The sequence below is a fragment of the Bos grunniens genome, chromosome 12 (assembly GCF_055505025.1).
Source record: "Bos grunniens cultivar Pamir isolate PY7600 chromosome 12, Bosgru_T2T1.0, whole genome shotgun sequence".
NCBI lineage: Eukaryota > Metazoa > Chordata > Mammalia > Artiodactyla > Bovidae > Bos > Bos grunniens.
The window spans coordinates 75,740,823-75,757,117 of NC_141176.1; the positions used below are offsets into that span (position 1 = coordinate 75,740,823).

The window sequence follows — 16,295 nt, forward strand, 5'->3', positions numbered from 1 at the left end:
TATTTAATTGGAGGCTGGACAATCACAAATTGTATATATTTAAGATGTACAACCTGATGACTTCATATACATTATCAAATATTCACCATAACCAAGCCAATCAACATAGCCATCACTTTACATCTTAATCATTTTTTCTTTTTTATGTCAAAAATATCCAAGACCTACTCTCTTAGAAAGTTCTAAGTACACAGTACAATATTGTCATCTGTAGCCACATAGCTATATACCAGTTCTACAGAGATTATTCCTCTTACATGACTGAAGCTAAAAGCCATTATTAATAACACTATTCTTAGCCAAAGTACATGGGGAATTACCAAATAATACCAAGATGATCTTGTTAGAAGCATGGCCAATTTTTATATTTCTTCGCTGAGGATGGAAGGAAAGAGAAGCTGATGGGCTGGTAAGATCGTTACACAAATAACTGAAGACTTATAAGTTGGAGTCCAAGATTTTATTCACTCAGTCCTACAGTTATCCAAACAGTGTGTTGTAAGTACTTTTCATGCACATTGTCAATCTGCCAGTAAGACAACCATATCGGACTTGAGTCCCAATCAGGATTCATCATTTACTGATTTGGACAAGTGCTATCTGTAAGCCACATCTTTTTTATCCATAAAAGAGATAATAATATCTTCTTGAATAGGACATTGTTAGAGTAAAAAATGAGGTAATATTCCTGGAAATGCATATAACCTTGCTTTCTGTAACATATATCACTGTTATGCTGCTAGACCCTGAGTTCATGATGAAAGAAATCATATCAGGCTCTCTCTCCCCATACTCCCCTTTCCCTGTCTAAGAGGGGAGCAAAAAACTCTCAGAGGTCCCCACATAGTCCAACATGTAAGATGAAAAAGGCCTGTCCCCAGTGACAGCATTGAGTCATTTTCCAAAATCATTTGAGCTTTTCTAATCTTCTGTTACTTTTCTTTAGGTCTCTGTAGCTCTACAAACAGAATCTGTGCTAAACTACGTTGCTGCCTGAGGTCAAATGCTTGGCCACAGGTTGTGTTGTTGAACCCAAGTTCCTGTGCCCAAGACAGTGTGGTGCCAAAGACACTGAAGTTTCAAGCAGAGAAAGGTTTATTGCAAAGGCCAAGCCAGGAGAAAAGGGACCCATGTTCAAAGACCCAAACACCCCAGTAAATTTCAGGGGAGAGTTTTTTAAAGGCAAGGTGAGGGAGAGTCCAGGGTACTAAGTTGAGAATTCTGATTTATTTGGCAGACTCGCTGAGGATTTAAGCCCAGGAGACAGCCTCTCTATAGCTCTGAGGGGCTACTCTGAAGAGGGAAGATCCAGGACAAAAAGGATTTTTTGCAAAAACTGGTAGTCAGAATATCAAAAGAAAATCAGACAGGACTTCCCTGGTGGTACAGTGGATAGGAATCCACCTTCCAATGCAGGGGACATGGGTTCAATATCTGGTCTGGGAAGATTCCACATGCTGCACCACAACTAAGCCCATGAACCACAACTAACGAGTCCCTGTTTCACAGCTACTGAAGCCTGTGAGCTCTAGAGCTGATGCTCTGTAACAAGAGAAGCTGCCACAATGAGAAGCCTTCAAGCCGCAGCAGAGAGTAGCCACACCTCCACCCTCACCCACCCACCACTGCTCATTACAATTAGACAAAGCCCATGCAAAGCAAAGAAGACCCAGTGCAGGCAAATACAAAACAAAAACTTAACCATAAAGAAGATATTCAAAAATAATAAAGAAAACCAAACATCTCAAGTTAATGAATTTAGTGCTTTTCTAAACATGGGAAGATGCAAGATCCTGGGCTTAATGAAATCATTCCTTTGATATACATCTTAACTATTAGGGATAGTATCAATATCCTGTTTTCCTCCATGCTGAAGCCCCTCAAGGTGCACATTTGGGGTTGGCTGCAGTGGCTGATACCTGGATGACCTCAACATCATTTGTTTACTGATATGGTCAGGTACCATTCTTCACCCACAGTACAGTAATCAGCTCATACACTATTCCCCGGTTGATGGTGAGATAACAGGATACTGTCATGGGGCTTGACATCATCAGTCCTTAGGCTTCAACTGGTCTGGGACCTGTTTGCTCATAGTCATCATGCAGTTACCCTCCTCCATCTGATAAGTGGTTTTAGTATCTGCTTCCCAGGTGGTGCTAGTGGTAAAGAATTCGCCTGCCAGTGTAGGAGATACAGGAGACCCAGGTTTGATCCCTGAATTGGGAAGATCTCCTGGAGGAGGAAATGGCAACCCACTCCAGTATTCTGGACTGGATAATCCCATAATCAGAAGAGCCTGGGGGGCTACAGTCCATGGGGTAGGAAGAGCCAGATGGCACTAAATACACACACAACAACACAAGAATATGCGCCAGATACTGTTATTTGTGCCCTTCTGGGAGGAACTAAATATTCTATGACTGATATATGGCTGATCTATTATTTAAATTTTGTCACTATACTTCATAATCTTTCAATCACCAGCCTTCTGTGACTCAGGGGAGGCCTGGGAGATTCAAGTTTTTCTACAAACAAGAGGCATGGGGAGTGGGGTGGTCTGTCTCGAGAAGTTCCTATAGGATTGCTGTGCTGTGCTTAGTCAGTCCTGTCTGACTTTTTGTGACGTCATGGACTATAGCCAGACAGGCTCCTCTGTCCATGGGGATTCTACAAGCAAAAATACTGGAGTGGGTTGCCAGGTCCTTCTCCAGGGGATCTTCCCAACCCAGGGATCAAACCCAGTTCTCCCACATTGCAGGCGGATTCTTCACCGTCTGAGTCACCAGGGAAGCCCCGAGAAGTTCCTATAGGTTTAGGCTTCTTTAAAATTGGTGAATCTACCACAACACCCTGTTTGGTCCAGATAAGGGCAGAATGCCCAGAAGGCAGGTTAGTATTGCTCTCTGCCAGCTTTCTCCAGATCTCCCCTGCAGCCCAGTGAGCATTACTGAGCAGCAAAGACTAACACCGCCCCCACCCTCAGCCCCGCACCCCTCACCCCCACTCTCCACCTTCTGGGTGACTGCCAGGGCTCAGTGCAGGGACTTACTACAGTTCGCAGCCGGGTACTCAGGGGCCGCGGGGTACCGCGTTTGCCCTTGTCTTTCTACCCGCCTCCTTAAACTTCCCCAGGACTTTGTAACTAACTTCGTACCTGCTTGTGGCTCCCAGCAGAGTCCGCCTGGTAACCCCGAGTCCCGCCATCGCCGTACCCGGGGCCGAGCTCCTTGCTCCAGGTGCAGCGGCGCGTAGAGGGCGCCCTCGGGTGACTCGGAAGGCGGCTCCGAGGCGGGCTGCCTGCGCTTTCCTCTCCAAAGCAGGGGGTTGTCTACTCACGCGGAGCGGACCGGCGCCGTGGCAGGGGCTCTCCTGGCAGGCAGTGCGAACATGGCCGCGCATGGCCGCGCATGGCCGCGTGGCAGGCAGCATTCTCCCCGGGGCCTCCTGGAGCAGTGCGAACCCTGGCCGCGCCGCTCAGGCCGTCAATGCTGCGCGCGTCCGCGGAGGTGAAGGCCAAGCCGCTGCGGGCGCTGATGAGCGCCTGGCCCGCGCCTGCTGCCCTCAGCGCCTTTCGCACATGGTTGGCCTAGGGTGGGGTAGGAGCGCTTTCCATTGGCGCTGGACTTTTTGCATGGCTTAGTGCCGCCCCAGGCAGGCTGTGTGGTCCCAGCTGGCGCCCTGGTACACTGTGGAAGGGAGAACCGGGCCGAGAATGGAGAACTGGGGCCCTGGTGGCCGGGGGTACAGGGTCTTCTTGCCTTGTTGGTCGTCGCCCCTTCAGCCTCCAGCAAGCAAGAGCAGCAGTAGCAGGAGGCAAGGAGACTGCCTAGGGGGGCTCACCGCCCAGCGGGAGAACAGACTGGACCTCCCACACTCCACTTTTAGCTGACTTCCCCTTTGTAGGTGTTAAGTTCCTTCAGTCAGCTCGCCAGGCTCCTCTGTTCATGAAATTCTCCAGGCCAAGAATGTTGGAGTGCCCTCCTCTAGGGGATGTTCCCAACTCAGGGATTGAACCGGCGTCCGTTATGTCTCCTGCACTGGCACCAAGGTCTTTACCACTAGCGCCGTCACAATCCCTTTTACCAGTCAGGAATTCTAACTTCTTAAATTCTATCTAATTAGTACCCTGGACTACGGCCATCTTCTAAGAATGTCATCTTTTCCTATATTCCTTAAGGAACAGCTGGGTTCCAACTCCACCAGGCTCGCTCTGTCTCTGTCTCTATGAGCATCTCTCCCTCCCTCTCTCCCTGTGTGTTTTTCACCTTAGGGAACCTAGTTGTGGCAAATTTCATGTGGGTAAAAAAATATTGTTTATTATTTAGTGAATGGGGACACTATTCTTCAGCACATTTTGCTTCTCCTTGGGACACACAGACAGGACTGCAGTATGGATTTGACCAGCCTTTTTCCCTGTTGCAATTATTTCTACTTCCACCTTTTGAGGACCATTCCGGGTATGAGTATCCAGAAGCTATGGGTTCTTTTTAAATTGGAGAGTAATTGCTTTGCAATGTCCTGTTGGTTTCTGCCCTACAATGCAAATATATATAGTCTCTCTCTTGAGCCTGTCTGCCATCCCACCCTTCTAGGTCACCACAGAGCACCTGGCTGGGCTCCCTGTGTTATACAGAAGATTCCCACTAGTTATCTATTTTACATATGGTAAATGTGTACCGCTCAGACAGTAAAGAATGTCTTCAACGCAGGAGACCCAGGTTCAATCCCCAGGTAGGGAAGATCCCCGGGAGGAGGAAATGGCAACCCACTCTAAAATTCTTGCCTGGAGAATTCCATGGACAGAGGAGCCTGGCAGACTACAGTCAATGGGGTTGCAAAGAGTTGGACACGACTGAGCAACTAATACACCCACACGCATACACCCAGTGTGTATATATCAATGCTCCTTTCTCAACTTGCCCTACCCTCTCCTTCCCAGCTGTGTCCACAAGTCCACTCTCTACATCTGTATTTCCATTCCTGCCCTGCAAATAGGTTCATCAGTACTATTTTTCTAGATTCCATATTGCTTTAATATATGGTGTTTGCTTTTCTCTGACTTTCTTCACTCTGTAAAACAGGCTCTACATCCACCTCACTACAATGGACTCAAATTCATTCCTTTTTATGACTGAGTAGTATTCCATTCCATGTATGTACCATGTCTTCTTTATCCATTCATCTGTCAGTGGACATCTAGGTTGCTTCCATGCCCTGGCCACTGTAAATAGTGCTGCAATGAACATTGGGACACATGTGTCTTTTTTAATTGTGGCTTTCTCAGGGTACATGCCCAGCAGCAGGGTTGCTGGATCATATGGTAGTTTTAGTCTTAGTTTGTTAAGGAATCACCATTCTGTTCTCCACAGTGGTAGTATCAATTTACATTCCCACCAAAAGTGCAGTTTTTGTTGTTGTTCAGTCACTCAGTCATGTCCAACACTTTGCAACTCTATGGGCTGCAGCGTGCCGGGCTTCCCTGTCCTTCCCTATCTCCCGGAGTTTGCTCAAACTGATGTCCACTCAGTCAGTGAAACCATCCAACTATCTCTTTCTCTTTCACTCCCTTCTTCTCCTACCCTCAATCTTTCTCACCATCAGGGTCTTTTCCAATGAGTCAGCTCTTTGCATTATGTGGCCAAAGTATTGGAGCTTCAGCTTCAGCATCAGTCCTTCCAATAAATATTCAGGGTTGATTTCCTTTAGAGTTGACTGGTTTGATCTCCATGCAGTCTAAGGGACTCTCAAGAGTCTTCTCCAGCACCACAGTTTGAAAGCATCAATTCTTCAGTGCTCAGCCTTCTTTATGGTCCAACTCTCACATCTATACATGACTACTGGAAAAACCATAGCTTTGACTACATAGACCTTTGTCGGAAAAGTGATGTCTCTGCTTTTAAATATGCTGACTAGGTTTGTCAGGTTTTCTTCCAGGAAGCAAGTATCTTTTAATTTCATGGCTGTAGTCACCATCTGCAGTGATTTTGGAGCCCAAGAAAATAAAATCTGCCACTGTTTCTACTTTTTCCCCATCTGTTCGCCATGAAGTGATGGGACCAGATGCCATGATCTAATTTTTTTGAATGTTGAGTTCTAAGCCAGATTTTTCACTCTCCTCTTTCACCTTCATCAAGAGGCTCTTTAGTTCTTGTTGGATTTCTGCAAAATTAGGGTGGATTCATCTGCATATCTGAGGTTACTGATATTTCTCCTTTCAAACTTGATTCCAGAGCTCATACTAATGAGTATTCTCTGGGACCATCAGTGTCCTTGCCCCCACAGTGAGTGGTTTTCCCCTCTGCTTTATCCTGTTTCTTCCTGTTGATTTCACAAGCCTTGATCCCAAGGCCATCCCTAATAACCATACCAACACTAAACTCCATCTGGGTCTGTATTCCAGAGAACCAACCTGCAACATGTATCAAAACACATTCCAGTGTTTGGGGAAGATTTTTATTTGAAAATTGATGTTATACACATAATTAAAACATTTCCAAATCCCCAAACAGAATACAAAATTGTAGAAACAATTAGTTAACAAAATTTAAAGTTATAATTTATAAGGCCCAGTTCAAAATGGAAAGAGCAAGGTCCTTCTTTTAAAAATTATTTCAAGGTGGTGACAATAGGACATTAAACCACATATGATTTAGTGTAATAAAAGAGAGGCAGTTAGGGTATTACATAAATATGTTTTACCAAGGATAAAAATTGATCTTAAGGTGGCTTTCCAAAGAGGTGAAAACTGGATTGACACTATAGAATAAGGATATCTCCCTTACATAGACCTTCTCTGTTTTTTAGACTGCAGGATATTGAGGATAATCACTTAGTCATTTTGACTTAAACATTTAGTCACTGAGAGTTCTGTCATAGTACATCCTAATCATCTACCTCTGGAGCAGTGACACATACTGTGGTGGACATGGAGATGTGCTGTCCAGACCTCCCTTCAAGGACTTGTTGCTCCAGCTTCTGGAAATGATACTAGTGGACAACTGTAAGCCACCAGTCCTTCTAGGGGCAACCTAACTGCAATGACCTATCAAAGTGCAGGTGTAAAGGTCTGGCCACTGGATGTGTCAGGACAACCTTGAAGGGCCACCTTCATCTAGAGCCCTTGTGGGGTCAGCTAAGATCACATCTGGCCAGTGATCCAGCTTGAATTATCCCTCTGCTTTATTCTGTCCCTTACTCTTGATTATGCAAGTCTCGATCCCAAGGCCATCCCTAATAATCATCCCAACACTAAACTCCATCTGAGTCTGTATTTCAGAGGACCAACCTGCAACATGTATCAAAATGCATTCCAGTGTTTGGGGAGGAATGTTATTTGAAAATTACTGTTATACACATAATTTCAACATTTCTAAATCCCCAAATAGAATACAAAATTGTAGAAATAGGCTTATGTGTGTGAATGTGGTCACCTATAATTTAAATTCCACAATCTTCTCTGACTAAAATGAAATATTAAAATTCTTATATTGAAACATATGAAACTATAATTTTTATAGGTTAAAAAATAAAAGGTTGACTGTTAGTTTCATATGTTTCGATCTAATAGAAAAAGCCATTAACACTTGGAGTCTAGAGAATATTAGTTATGAATAACTCATGGTAAAAGACATAATTAATAAATAAAATTAGAGACTAGAAAATAAATAATACTATGGATTTTGATCAATACTATGTACCAAAAGTTGTAGGCTGCAGCTAAAGTGTGTCTTTAGGGAAAAAAGTAGGTTTCATATACTTAATCTTTAACTTATATAAGGAAAAAAATAAATGTGTAATTTAAGGATTTAGGAGGACTTTCCTGGTGGTCCAGGGATGAAAACTCTATGTTTCCAATGCAGAATGTGCAGGTTTGATTCCTGGTCTGGGAAATAAGATTCCAATGCAATGTGGTACAGTAAAAAAAAAAAAAAAAAATTAGAGAAAATATATCTCAAAATACATTAAAAAAATCGAAGGAAAGAAATATGATGAACTAAAAACCAAAAATACAGAAGGATAAATCAAGCAAAAAGAAATGATCCTTTGAAAATTAATAGGAAAAAGTCATGAAAGGTTATTCAAGAAAAAAAATGGAGATAGCTCTAAGAAAATTAAAAAGGAAAAGAAACCCGACAATTATAGATGCTGTAGGGATTGAATATTGAAGATACTGTGAATGACTTTATGCCAATCATGCTTAAAACTCATAGGAAAACCATCAGTTCCTAGAGAAATAAAATTTACCAAAAATGATTATTCAAATAACTGAATACTACTAAAATAATTACCAAAAATGAACTCAATGGTGATAGTTTCACAACATTCTGAATGTGGTTAATGCACAGAAAGGTATTTTTATTTTTTAAAGTGGTTATAATGTTAAATTTTATGTTATATATATATTACAATTAAAAAATGTGAAAAACAACTTCAGTCTAGAAGATAATTGCAAATCACATGTCTGTCTTTCATTATCAAATCCCCTAGAAGGGCTCCTATTTTGAGAAAGCATATTTTTTCCCTCTTATATAGTTAAATACTGTTCTTCTGTATTTTAACCATATATTGCTTTTTTTTGGGTGGGGGGGAACCTCTCTCTCCTATGGTATCACTTAAAGTATATTTTTTAGTTTTCCAATTAGTTTTCTCTGTAGTATTTTAACAGAGATCTTTAGGTGGAATAATGGATCTTACTTATGTTAAAGGAAGTGATGAGACAGAATGGCAACTTCACAGTCTACAAGTAAATAGAATCCCTGATATAACTGGAAAGTACAATGAAATTTGGGGGGCAGTAAAAATCTGTGATGACTTTATCTTTAAGCTTAGAAAATGAGTTTTGGCTCTGGAATCTCTTGAGGCAAAAAACTTGGTAGATAGCTTTTATTGGTGGCCTGTACCTCTGATTTGCATAAGAAAAAAAAACGATATAACATATAAATACAAATAATTTGTAAGAGCTTGAAATCATTGGGTAAGGATGGAGAAAAAATCAAAATAAACTTTCAGTTCAGTTACTTAGTTGTGTCAGACTCTTTGCATCCCCATGGACTGCAGCACACCATGGACTGCAAACTATCATATAGGTGTAACTATTTGTTGAGGCTGTAGGAAAATATAACATAGTTTACGCAGTGCAAAAACTATTGGAAAAACACCTTTTGGAATAGATGACATCATGGCAGAATCACGGTGCTGACTCAGCTGTCCATTAGAAGTATTCATAACAACATATGCCGGGAGCCATAACAGGAGTCCCTACCCATAACAAGGTTATGTGGGAGAGTTCTGGTGGGCAAGGCGAGCCAGAACTCGAGGGGTGCCCCTCTGGGCCTGCCTGAGTGTCTACCCCAAAACCAGAGTCTGCCTGCTTTACTGCTTTGTGCTCTCACCTACACCTCTGACTTAATGGGGGGCTGTCCCCCACCACCATCTCCCTCTCTGAAAAAGAGTTAACTTACAGCTCCAGTTAATAAAGTTCCTGGGCGTGACAAGAGTGTTTTAGTTCACAAACCCCTCAGATGGCTCTCTAACTTGCCTGACAGGTTTACCTGGACTCCTATAGCTATGCATATGATTGTTTAGAGTCTCCCAGCCAGCGAGAGGCACGGGAAGCTTAAGATATTCAAATAGTATAGAGTCTCTCGGAGAGTTAGAAATTGTCAGAATAGAACTAGTAGAAGATTTCATTGTTGAGCCAGTGCTTGCTGCCAAGTTTCCACATCCCCTGTATTGTATCCTTGGAAGTGTATTAATTAATATAGTTGGTATGTAGGAAAAATAAGTAGTGGCCTTGGTGTTAACAACTTTAGACCCTTAAGGTAATAAATTCTTTCCTTTGTTGTAAACCCATTGCACCTCTACCCTGTAGGAATGCAACTTTATCTAACACCTTCAGAGGATGGCGCCAAACTTTAAAATAATTACTCTTAGAGAAAATAAGTCTTATGGTTGACAAACCTTTATCAGAGTCATAAAATGTTAACAGGCCTTCTGGCCAGAAGATGATGTAAATCACTTAAACCATTTGTATACGATAAATTTACAGAAAAGAGAGCTTGGTCTCAATAAGGATCAAAGACTGCTGGCTTTGCATGATTTCACACCCCCTATAATCCTCTGTGTGCAACTTAGGGTATAAAAGCCCCTGTTGAAAATAAAGCTATGGGCCTTGCTCACCGACGCTTGGTCTCCCCGTGTCGTTCTTTCTTGTTTCCTTTTCCTCCTTTTCTCTTCTGTTCTTCCTTCATGCCAAAATAATTGGAGCACAGGGGTCCTCTGCAACCACTTATTTGCCTGGGCTTCTAAGACCCACTCAAGAATGTGCCTAAGGTGGGGCACCTTCTGCTATTCGAGAGGGCGCCTGTGGCCTCCGTGGTCAGAGCAAGTTTGGTGTCACGAACTTTATTGATTTCCTGCGTAAACCAGTTATTATAGAGCATCTAATAAATCTCTGCTTTGCTATTCTAAATCACTGATGCCGTCATCTTGAGGGAATCCCTGGATCCAACTGGGGCTGGACCCCGGCAAACATGTTCATTATTAGTAATTTCCTTTCGATGTATATCTGAGGGGGCAAAATAAAGCAATATATTTAAAGTTTGAAAGTCCCCCTCCCTAAGGCAATGAATTTCTATGTCCACATATTCATGTGAAGCAAACACATCACTAGTGGAGGCGCAATTGGAAAATCCAGGGATGTATTTATTCTGTAGAGGAAGTAGCCCCATTAGAACCCTTACTGGGGCTAGGCTTAATGCCAAACAACCTACAGATGCTCTTTAGTTCTCACCATTCTGACTCACATAATTTATCATTACATTAAACTAAGTGAAATAATTCTACAGACTCAAAATCTGGAGAAAGTTAAAAACAGGGTGACAAAGCAGCTGGAAAATCCTGCATCTGAACAAGGATTGAGCAAAATGAGCACAATAGATTTGGATGTTAATATTAGGTTCTAATTCCTATGTTTTATACACTCTGACTGACAAGCATCAAAACACTTGTGTATATGTATGAAATATCCTGATGTTTAATTTGTGCAGCAAAGCAGTTATAGTTAACTTGTTGCAGCCCTATTTCTATAGGGCTGGTAGAAATGTGATCTGTGGATAGTGAGTCCCAAGAATGAAAAGAGAATCAAAAGCTTTAACAATGACTCAACCAAGTGACTTTTCTAAAATGTAGGATGATACCCAATAATAGGACAGCTGTTTGCCAGGTCTTTGAGTTCTTGAATTCTACCAATTTCTAACTGAACTGGAAGAGACACACTTTTTCTGATAAATGTATAATCATAACATAAAGGAATGGACAAGGAAATGGCAACCCACTCCAATGCTCTTGCCTGGAAAATCCCATGTATGGAGGAGCCTGGTTGGCTGCAGTCCATGGGGTTGCTAAAAGTCAGACACGACTGAGTGACTTCACTCTCACTTTTCACTTTCCTGCATTGGAGAAGGAAATGGCAACCCACTCCAGTGTTCTTGCCTGGAGAATCCTATGGACGGAGAAGCCTGGTAGGCTGCAGTCCATGGGGTCGCACAGAGTTGGACACGACTGAAGCGACTTAGCAGCAGCAGCAGCAACATAAAAGAAATGAAATTCTGTCAAGTTTCTCTTTCCACAATCACTCGTTTTTAGGCATTGTACCATATCTCAGTTCCTTGATAGATGCATAGAACAAAATGAAATAATGTCAAGACTTGTGAGCTCTTATCTCAAAATGTGTTATGTTGAAAAAGGACTTATTTCCTCAAGAAGAATGTGAAAAGATTTGTTTGAGTCTTTAAAATAGAATTTATACCATCTATCTGAGACTGACTCATGTCACAAACTGTGTCACTTATATAATTCCAGATTACTTTATAAAATGGCTTCATGGCCTGAAATACTTGAAACTGAACACTGAAAATGAGGTTTCCGTGTATAAAATCTTTGATTTGACCTTCCTCTTTCTCATCTTTTGCCATGTTGTAGATCACACTCTCGGAGAAGGCAATGGCAACCCACTCCGGTACTTTTGCCTGGAAAATCCCATGGACGGAGGAGCCTGGTAGGGTACAGTCCATGGGGTCACTAAGAGCCAGACACAACTGAGTGACTTCACTTTCACTTTTCACTTTCATGCATTAGAGAAGGAAATGCAACCCACTCCAGTGTTCTTGCCTGGAGAATCCCAAGGACAGGGGAGCCTGGTGGGCTGCCATCTATGGGGTCACACAGAGTTGGATATGACTGAAGCAACTTAGCAGCAGCAGAAGCAGCAGCAGCAGCAGATCATACTCTGGATGACAGCAGAAATAAGAAAAAGCATCTTTTCACAGGGCAGGTGATGAAGGGAGTTGAGATGTCTGAACACTTGTTAGCAGAGTCCTTGTGGATGGGCTGTGCTTGGGATAGAGAAGCCCAGTCTCACCTTTCTCTCCTGGGACCACTGCAGACCCTGGAAAAATCACTTAAGTTCTCTCTGCCCTGGCTGCCTCATTTGTGAAGTGAGACAATGGCCTACCTCATAGGAACTAAGGGATGGCTACAAACTGCAGGTTGAAAACGCTGAGCTAAGTTTGGGTGTGATAATGATGCTGTTCAGAGATGTGTCCCCTTAGTCCATGGAAAGTAGCAGCATCAGCCAGCTTAAGCAAGGAAAACAAAACACCTGGGAGCCCCTCTTGTGAATCTTTTGATTTTATCTTTATAGAAGTTCAGAGTCAAAGATAGTTAAAAGATTACTAACACCTTTTAACTTGTCCCTTTGAAAAGTTACTTAGCTTCCTCTGCCTCAGTTTCTCCACCTGAGGGATAATACTGCCAGTTTTGTCTTAAAACTCAACATTCAGAAAACTAAGATCATGGCATCCAATCCCATAAGTTCATGGCAAATAGATGGAGAAACAATGAAAACAGTGACAGACTTTATTTTCTTCTATTTTCACCACTGCAGATGGTGACTATAGTCATGAAATTAAAAGACACTTGTTCCTTGGAAGAAAAGCTATGACTAACCTAGACAGCATATTAAAAAACAGAGACATTACTTTGCCGACAAAGGTCTATCTAGTCAAAGCTATGGTTTTTCCAGTAGTCATGTATGGATGTGAGAGGTGGACCATAAAAAAAGCTGAGAAAGCCAAAAAATTGATGCTTTTGAACTGTGGTGTTGGAGAAAACTCTTGAGAGTCCCTTGGACTGCAAGGAGATTAAACCAGTCCATCCCAAAGGAAATCAGTTCTGAACATTCATTGAAAGGGCTGATCCTGAAGCTGAAGCTCCAATACTTTGGCCACCTGATGTAAAGAACTGACTCATTGGAAAAGACCCTGATGCTGGGGAAAATTGAAGGCAGGAGGAGAAGGGGACGATAAAGGATGAGATGTTTGGATGAGCAGTTGGCGATGGATAGGGAAGCCTAGCATACTACAGTCCATGGGGTCATGAAGAGTCAGACACAACTGAGTAACTGAACTGAACTGAACTGAACTGACAGCTCAGAGTGGTTGTGAAGATTAAAAGACACAATGCCAAAAAAGTTCAAAATCAGGGCAAGGAGTATATAAGACCAGTGAGTATTTGTTTTCTTATCCCTCTTCCTCTCCTTCTTTTGGGTTTGTTTCATTATAGTTCCTCCAATGTAGGTTGAAATTAAGTTTAGTATTTAAACTCCAGCTTCTAAAGAAAGTCATCATCATGGAATTAGATATAACTGAAAGCAACAGAGCAATAAAAGGTGACCTATATGTATAAAGTTCAGCAATCAATGATTCAGTATATGCAGAATTCTGGCTACACTCTGTACATTCTCACTAAATTGCACGACAGAGTATGACATGATTAAAGCGACTTAGCAGCAGCAGCAGCAGCAGTTCAATCCCCGAAACTCTCAAACTCTTCATCTTCAAAGTAGGTATAACTTTGATACTGTTGTCTGCCAGTATGTATACAAAGTTAGAGTTCTGGAAAGTTAGAGAGGATTTTGCTTTCAACTTAATGGAATAATGGATTTTCTCTCCCCTTATTCTCTCAAAAAGCATCCCTAAAACCCAGCGTACTGAGAGATTAAAAATTAGCCTCATCTTTGTTGAAATAAGAAGTCATTTGAAACCCCAAATGACAAAATATCTGGACAGACTGCTCTCAGCAACTGGATACAATGGGTGTGGTAAGAAAGAGAGATGTTTTTATGGAGCCAGATTCCAGCAGTCATGGGAGAGCACAGTTTTCCAACTAACTGTCAAATTCTAAGGTGTGTCAGGGAGGAATTATCATCTGTGCCTAAAGAAGGTACATTGGTGGGGTCCTAGAGAAGCAAGATTCTGACATTCAGTCAGCATTGATTGTCCATCTCTGCAGGTTAGGGAGGAGTACAGGCTAAGTGAATATTTCTCCTTCACTTATACATCAACACATACACACGTAATCTCTCTCTCTCCCTCTCTGTCTGGGTCATAAGGAACATCTTTTTTAAGCAGAGAGAATTTCCATTAGCCTGAAATAATGCCTTAGCCAGAACTATCCAGCAAATATGTATGCATACGCATGTGTGTGTGTGTGTCGCTCAGTCATGTCCAACTCTTTGTGACTCCACGGACTGTAGCCCACCAGGCTCCTCTGTCCATGGAGTTCTCCAGGCAAGAAACTGGAGTAGGTAATCCCACAAATAAATGGCCCAAAAAACACTCAAGTCAAACGTGAATGGTAGGAATCACAATGATTTAAAAAATAGCAAAGGATCTATAAAATACACAGGTGGAAATGAGGAAAAGGAACAAGATAAGCATATGATGGATGAAAAAATGTTCCTTGAGCAAATTAAAATTATGAAAAAATATAACATTACATTCAAAGAAAATTTAGTAGAACAAAAAACCCATGGACAACAGACATCTGGGAGCACAGGGAAACATGGCATAGCAACAGATGATGAAACAAGAGTTGAAAGAGCACAAAAATGAACTGGAAGAGGAAAATTAAAGCAACAAAAAATCGATCTTTTTGAAGGCAGCACAAAGAAGATTAGCCATTGCTGAGAAAAACATATAAGACATGGGGGACAGGATTAAGAAAGCAAGGCAAATAATTTTAGTTTTGAACCAGTTTGGATTTAAAGCTGGGAATATTAAATGAATGAAAGTCACTTAAAAGTAATAGAAAATAGAATTTATATTGAAAACCCAAGTCATATATCTATGGACTGAAAAATTGGATCATCAAAAATACCAAAACAAAATGACAAGAACTATAAAGTGAAACTTGGCACAATATAAGACCAGGTCACCTCTCTAAATCCAGACCACATCAAATAATGTGGTCCAAAATAAATAATGATAGAGAAAACCTAAATAATGACATTAATAAACTGATCTAACTAAAAATTAAACTCTAAGTAAGTTCATTTGTTTCACTTCTTTTTAGATTCCACATATAAGGGATGGATCCACTGGAGAAGGGATAGGCTACCCACTCCAATATTCTTGGGCTTCCCTTGTGGCTCAGCTGGTAAAGAATCTTCCTGTAATGCAGAAGACCTGGGTTCGATCCCTGGGTTGGGAAGATCCCCTGGAGAAGGGAAAGGCTACCCACTCCAGTATTCTGGCCTGGAGAATTCCATGGACTCTATAGTCCATGGGGTCACAAAGAGTTGGACACAACTGAGCAACTTTCACTTTTCATACGATATTCCTCCAAAATGAACTTATAAGACAGAAATGGACTCACAGACTTAGAGAACAAACTTATGGCTGCCAGGTGAAGGATGGAGGAAGGGGTAGTTAGGGAGTTTGGGATGAATTTGTACACACCGCTGTATTTAAAATGGATAACTAACAAGGACCGACTGTATAGCACATGGAATTCTGCTCAGTGCATTTTGGCAGCCTGGATGGGAGGGGAGTTTGAGGGAGAATGGATACAGGTATACGAGTGGTTGAGTTTATTTACTGTTCACCTGAAACTATCACATATTTTTACTTGGCTTTACCCTAAAACAAAATTTAAACTTTTTAAAAATTAAACTCTCTGCCTTAAATAGTAGTCCATCTTTTTAAATGCCCAAACAACTTTCACAAAAATTACCTATGTATTAGCACACAAAAAAGTATTAATAAATAGTATTTCTGAGTGTAAATAGTATAGACAACTCTTTTGGATCACAAGTCAACACTGATGAGTAAAATAGAAAATGTAAAATGCAATCTTCTATCCCCAGGAAGTCTTGAAGAACTCTTTCTCAAATAATTTTTAGGCTGAAGAGGATATGAAAACCAAAATTGCAGAATTTATATAAAAAACTT

At 41.5% G+C, this 16,295-nt stretch overlaps 1 pseudogene; it reads right to left on the reverse strand.

Moving 5' to 3' along the window:
* Positions 1-3,639: 3,639 nt before the first annotated feature.
* Positions 3,640-16,295, reverse strand: part of LOC147361924 (ATP-binding cassette sub-family C member 4-like) — a 71,751-nt pseudogene continuing 59,095 nt past the window's right edge.